Raw genomic sequence first — 6550 nt, forward strand, 5'->3', positions numbered from 1 at the left:
GTGCGAGGCATCTGGAGTGAGACCTGATGGGCACACGTGGTTTGATGATGTCTTCCATGGCCTCCGGCTTCTTCATGGTGAAGAGTGGGCCATCTGGCCCCCCGCACTGGAAGAAGCCTTTGGTGATGTGGCACATAGGCCCATGTTAGGAAGTCTGGTTTTATGTAACATACTCCTCCCTGGACCTCCTTGTCTCCATCTTCCAGTTTCATTCTTTCCAAGGCCTCTGTACCGGGATCCAGACATAAGCCATCTGTTCAGACAGAGGACACGCTGACCTCGAAGCTCTGTCTTTGGGCTAATTCCACTGCTGTCCGGCATGGGGCTGGAACTCAGCATTCACTGCTGATGCCGTTATGTCATGCAGAACCACCTGGAAACCAAGTGTCACGTTTTTATTCTCTACCCACAGCCACCTTGCTGGTGTAGGCACCACTAGGCAGCTTTTTGGTACCTTCAGGGTTAACTCAAACCCAGTGCCATTGCACCTGCTTCTAATGGAATATAGAGTGCAGCGTGGTGCGCCGGTAGCCTCTCAGATCCCGTCCAGTCCAGGTTGCAGAGTCATGTGATGCCCCAGGGTAGAATGCCTGATCTCCACAGAACCCTGGATGGTTCACCTGATGGACATGGCCTTGCTCAAAACACCAGAGTCTCTTCAGATCCTTGCCTCAAGTTCCTAGTAGGGCTTGGATCTGCTACAGACAATGAGCTCTGCAGGGTTTCAAGGGGCAGAGTTGCCAGAATCATGCTGCAGCCTGGACCACCCAGAGAATGTCTTGTTCAAGACTCCACTTGTGGGTGGTAGATTTGGGGTCTACCTGGTAAATGCATTTGGGGCAGAATACCCAAAAGTAAGTGCTTTCACCAAGATGGGAGGAGGCCCACCAGGCTTTGTGGGATAGGCAGGATGGACCAGCAATTTATGAGTGGCGAGTTTTTCCTGAAGGACCCAATCAAGTATAGATGTTTTGCCACGAAACTTGGGATTTTTGCCCCTTCCAGTTGTCTAGAATAAGCATGATGTCAATGAGTGGCCCTCCATGCTGTCCTGGGGATGGATGGTATAGGTAGGTCTTAAGGATCTGCTTATGCAAAACTGTCCAGTCGTTCATCTCTCAGGCTGAATCGTGAAGGTGTGCTGCTACCAGGTGAAGGCAAGCTGCTTATAGTGGTCCAGGTGGGCAGGACAAGAGAAGAATGCATTTGCCCAATTAACCTGTTCCATCAAGGAGACCACCCTAGACGTCACTACACCTGAAGTCATTCCTCATATTTTCCCAGCATACTCCAAGTTTTCCATATGGAACAGTCACAGTTATCCAGTATTCCCTGAAATCTTTGGGAAATGTTACCTCCTACACTTACCCTGTGGTTATTTCCCCAACTCTGACAAGTACAGTTGAAATGGACAACTAGGAAGGTCAGTTGACTCCTGAAATAAGAGCAACTTTGGCAGAAAGGGTTAAGTTTGGAATTCCTTTTCCTTCCCAAATAGGAAGCCAAAAGTAATATTGCAGTCCCAAAAACCTGAAACAGGCAGGCCTAGCCATGATGCTGTCATTTCCCCTGTCAGGTGCTTTAGTGAATATTTCCTTAGCTCAGGTAAGTGCATAAACAATATATGTGATGTATAATGAGTTTTTATAAAAGTAATACTGCCAGAGTCAGCCTCTTGGTTCAGTTTACAGGACCCCAAAGTCAAGAACTTGAAGAATCCCACCATAGTGCCACAAAAAGGGACCAGGAAAGTGACATTAAAAGGTCAGAGCTGTGGCCTGGTGCGGTGGCTCACGCCTGTAATCCCAACACTTTGGGAGGCTGAGGCGGGTGAATCACGTCAGGAGTTCGAGACCAGCCTGGCCAACATGGTGAAACTGCATCTCTACTAAAAATACAAAAAATTAGCTGGGTGTGGTGGCAGGCACCTGTAATCCCAGCTGGGAGGCTGAGGCAGGAGAATCACTTGAACCCAGGAGGTGGAGATTGCAGTGAGCCTAGATCGCACCACTGCACTCCAGCCCAGGCGACAGTATGAGACTGTCACCAAAAAAAAAAAAAAAGAGAGAGCTGCATAAGCCCCAGTCTTATGCAGTACTGCACAGTGGCTCTGTGGGTCACAGTAATCCTCTCCAAATGCATTTACCCTCACTGAGAGTAAAAACACAGGTGTGAGGTTTAAGTTCTCTGGGAAGTTGTGTTACAGTTCACATTTTTTTCTTTTCTTTTTTTTTTTAATGCTGGCTACTGAGGGAGAGAAATAGTCTGGGAGTGAGGTTGTGTGGCTGGGAAATCTGAAACAGAAACAAACGTCAACCATGCCTACTACACAGCCTTCTGGCACTACCAGAGTCAGTGCTCACAGGCACTGTTGCTGGCACCCCTGCTGCTGCTGCTGCTGTTGGAACTGCAGGAACGCAGGTGACCACTGCAGCTGCCAGAAATGCCCCAGAAGCGGGAAAAGTGAATTTGCCCTTCCTCTGGCCTTAAAAATCTTTCCCCAGGCCAGGCACAGTGGCTCATGTCTGTAATCCCAGCACTTAGGGAGGCTGAGGTGGGCGGAGCACCTGAGGTCAGGAGTTCAAGATCAGCCTGGCCAACATGGTGAAATCCGTCTCTACAAAAATACAAGAATTAGCCACGTATGATGGCGGGTGCCTGTAATCCCAGTTACTTCGGAGGCTGAGGCAGAAGAATCGCTTGAACCTGGGAGGTAGAGGTGCACTCCAGCCTGGGCAACAGAGACTCCATCTCAAAAAGAAAGAAAGAAAGACAGACAGACAGGAAGGAAGGAAGGAAGGAAAGAAGGAAGGAAGGAAGGAAGGAAGGAAGGAAGGAAGGAAGGAAGGAAGGAAGGAAGGAAGGAAAAGAAGGAAAGGAAGGAAGGAAGGAAGGAAGGAAGAAAGCAGTTTATAAACAGGTATTCTACATCCCTTTTAGCATTGTTTATCAGGACTGTCATTTTCTTGTGTGAGACGCTGGGTTTTTTCCCTCTGAATACGTTACTATTGTGACATTTAGCCCTTAGAAAAAAAAATGTTAGGCCACGTGCAGTGGCTCACACCTGTAATCCTAACGCTTTGGGAGGCTGAGGTGGGAGGATCACTTGAGCCCAGGAGTTTGAGACCAGTCTGAGAAACATAGGGAAACCCATCTCTATTTCAAAAAGATAAAAATAAAAATTAGCTGGGCATGGTGGTGTACACCGGTGGTCCTAGCTACTTGGGAGGCTGAGGTGGGAGGTTGGCTTGTGCCTGGTAGGTTGAGACTGCAGTGAGCCATGATCCCACCACTGGACTCTAGCCTAGGCAACAGAGCAAGACCCTATCTTCAAAAAAAAAGAGGAAAAGAAAAAAGAGTTAACAAATGTTCCGTATTTCAGTTACTTCCTGACCTGGTGATATTTAAGTGTGTGTTTGTTTTTGGATGATCTTTGCAAATATATTAACTACTATTAAGGGGAAAAGCTGCTTTGGTGACTTCAGCTGACTGAGTCACACTTCTTCTGGGCTCTCTGGGCCCTTTTGTGAGTTTATAATAGAAACAAAATACGACCTTATAAAAAAATCCCCCAAGAGAGATGGGAGAGTATTTAAATGGTTGCCCCATTTACTGCTTCTACCCAGAAAGCCATAGAAATAAATCAAAAAAATCGATTTACGGTAACAAGCCTGGTGCAACCTGCTTGGGTTTGAATTTGAATCCTAGCTTCTCCCTCTTACTACTTCATATCTTTGAGAATATTTCTTAGTCCTTCTGTGCCTCAGTTTCCTCAAAAGTAAAATAGGGATAAACAATACTAGTATCTACTATAAGGGTATTGTGGCAATTAAATGAGAAACTGATGTAACGCTAAGCTCACTGCCTACAACACCGTTTGTGCTCAATAGATGTTACATGTTATTATTATTATTATTTTACTTATTTATTTACTTATTTTGAGACGGAGTTTCACTCTTGTTGCCCAGGCTGGAGTGCAATGGCGCAATCTCAGCTCACCACAACTCTGCCTCCCGGGTTCAAGCGATTCTCCTGCCTCAGCCTCCCAAGTAGCTGAGATTACAGGCATGTGCTGGCTAATATTTTTGTATTTTTAGTAGAGATGGGGTTTCACCATGTTCGTCAGGCTGATCTCGAACTCCCAACCTCAGGTGATCTGCCCATCTTGGCCTCCCAAAGTGCTGGGATTACAGGCGTGAGCCACCGCACCCAGTCACATGTTGTTGTTATTATTACGATTATTTTAGGGAAACCAGAGAATAGTCTTAAACTCATATCATAGACTGAGAAGAATTAACTGCCAAATAATACAGTCACACAGGGGGAATGAATTGCTGGAGGAGTTCAAGACCTGCCCTGCAGCTCCCCTTATCTCCAGCAGAGGGCAGACGCATCAAGATAGTGAGAGGGCCCTCAAAAACGGAAAGGATAAGATTGGCAAATTTGACTTTTTTTTTTGAGACAGAGACTTACTGTTGTTGCCCAGGCTGGAGTGCAATGGCTCGATCTCGGCTCACCCCAACCTCTGCCTCCTGGGTTCAAGCGATTCTCCTGCCTCAGCCTCCCCAGTAGCTGGGATTACAGGCATGCACCACCATGCCTGGATAATTTGTATTTTTAGTAGAGATGGGTTTTTTCCATGTTGGTCAGGCTGGTCTCAAACTCCCGACCTCAGGTGATCCACCCGCCTAGGCCTCCCAAAGCGCTAGGATTACAGGCGTGAGCCACTGCACCCGGCCCGACTACATTATTTAAGAAATAAACTAAACAGGCCGGGTGCAATGGCTCATGCCTATAATCCCAGCACTTTGGGAGGCCGAGGCGGGCAGATCACCTGAGTTCAGGAGTTCGAGACCAGCCTTGCCAACATGGCGAAACCATGTCTCTACTAAAAATACAAAAAAATTAGCTGGGTGTGGTGGCATGCACCTGTAATCCCAGCCACTTGAGAGGCTGAGGCAGGAGAATCGCTTGAACCCAGGAGGTGGAGGTTGTGGTGAGCCAAGATCGTGCCTTTACACTCCAGCCTGGGCAACAGAGTGAGACTCCATCTCAAAAAAAAAAAAGGTAAGTTGCAGACATCAAGACACTTCATCTCTAAATACTTAAGCATATATTTCTTCAGAACAAAGTCATTTTCAACATAAGCATAGTGCTAATATCTACCCCAGAAATCAAACAAAAACTCTCCGTTTCCCCTGCCCCTCCCCAGCTCTTGGCAGCTACCACTCTACTTTCTATTTTGTTTTTTTTAGAAATAGGGGTCGGGTCTTGCTCTGTTGCCCAGGCTGGTCTCAAACTCCTAGGTTCAAATGATCCTCCCACTGTGGCCTCCCAAAGTGTTGAGATTATAGGCATGAGCCGGCATGCCTGTAGTTTTATACTTTCAAGTGTTTTTTGGGGAGAGGAGAGGGTCAAATCTGTTCTTTGGTCTTCCTGTAACTGGATATTTGTATCTTTCTCAAGTTTGGGAAAGTTTTCTGTTATTATTATTACTTTTTTGGAGACAAAGTCTCACTCTGTTGCCCACGCTGTAGTGCAGTAGCACAATAACAGCTCACTGTAGCTGTAAACTCTTGAACTCAAGTGATCCTCCCTGCCTCAGCCCCCAAGTAGCTGGGATTACAGGTGTGCACCACCTGTAATGCCTGGCTAATTTTTTATCTTATTTTTTGTAGAGACAAGGTCTCACTATGTTGCCCAGGCTGGTCTTGAACTCCTGGCCTCAAGCAACCCTCCTGCCTCGGCCTCCCAAAGCATTGGAACTACCGGCATGAGCTACCATACCAGCCTGTTATTACTTCTTTGAATAAGCTTTCTTCTACCCCTTGCTCTTGCTCAACTCCCTCTTGAACACCAGTAATTCTTAGATTTGGTCTATTGAGGTAGTTTTCTACGTCTTGTAGGTGATCGTCATTCTTTTTCATTCCTTTTACTCTTCTCATTATGTATTTTCAAATAGACTATCTTCATGGCCCATTGTGGTGGATCACACCTATAATCCCAGCATTTTGAGAGGCCAAGGCAGGCGGAATGCTAGAGCTTAGGAGTTCGAGACCAGCTTGGCCAACATTGCAAAACCACGTCTCTACTAAAAATACAAAAAAATTGGCCACGCACGGTCCGTGGCTCACGCATGTAATCTTAGCACTTTGGGAGGCTGAGGCAGGCAGATCACCTGAGGTCAGGAATTCAAGACTAGCCTGGCCAACATGGCGAAACCCCATCTCTACTAAAAATACAAAAATTAGCTGGGCGTGGTGGCGGGCGCCTGTAATCCCAGCTACTCAGGAGGCTGAAGCAGGAGAATTGCTGGAACCCAGGAGGCGGCGGTTGCAGTGAGCTAAGATTGCACCATTGCACTCCAGCCTGGGCAACGAGAGCAAAACTCTGTCTCAAAAAAAAAAAAAAGAAAAAAAAAATTAGCCAAGTATGGTGGCACACACCTGTAATCCCAGTTACTGTGGTGGCTGAGGTAGGAGAACTGCTGGAACCTGGGAAGTGGAGGTTGCAGTGAGCTGAGATTGCACCACTGCACTCCATCTTGGGT

The sequence above is a fragment of the Piliocolobus tephrosceles genome, chromosome 20 (assembly GCF_002776525.5).
Source record: "Piliocolobus tephrosceles isolate RC106 chromosome 20, ASM277652v3, whole genome shotgun sequence".
Classification (NCBI taxonomy): Eukaryota; Metazoa; Chordata; class Mammalia; order Primates; family Cercopithecidae; genus Piliocolobus; species Piliocolobus tephrosceles.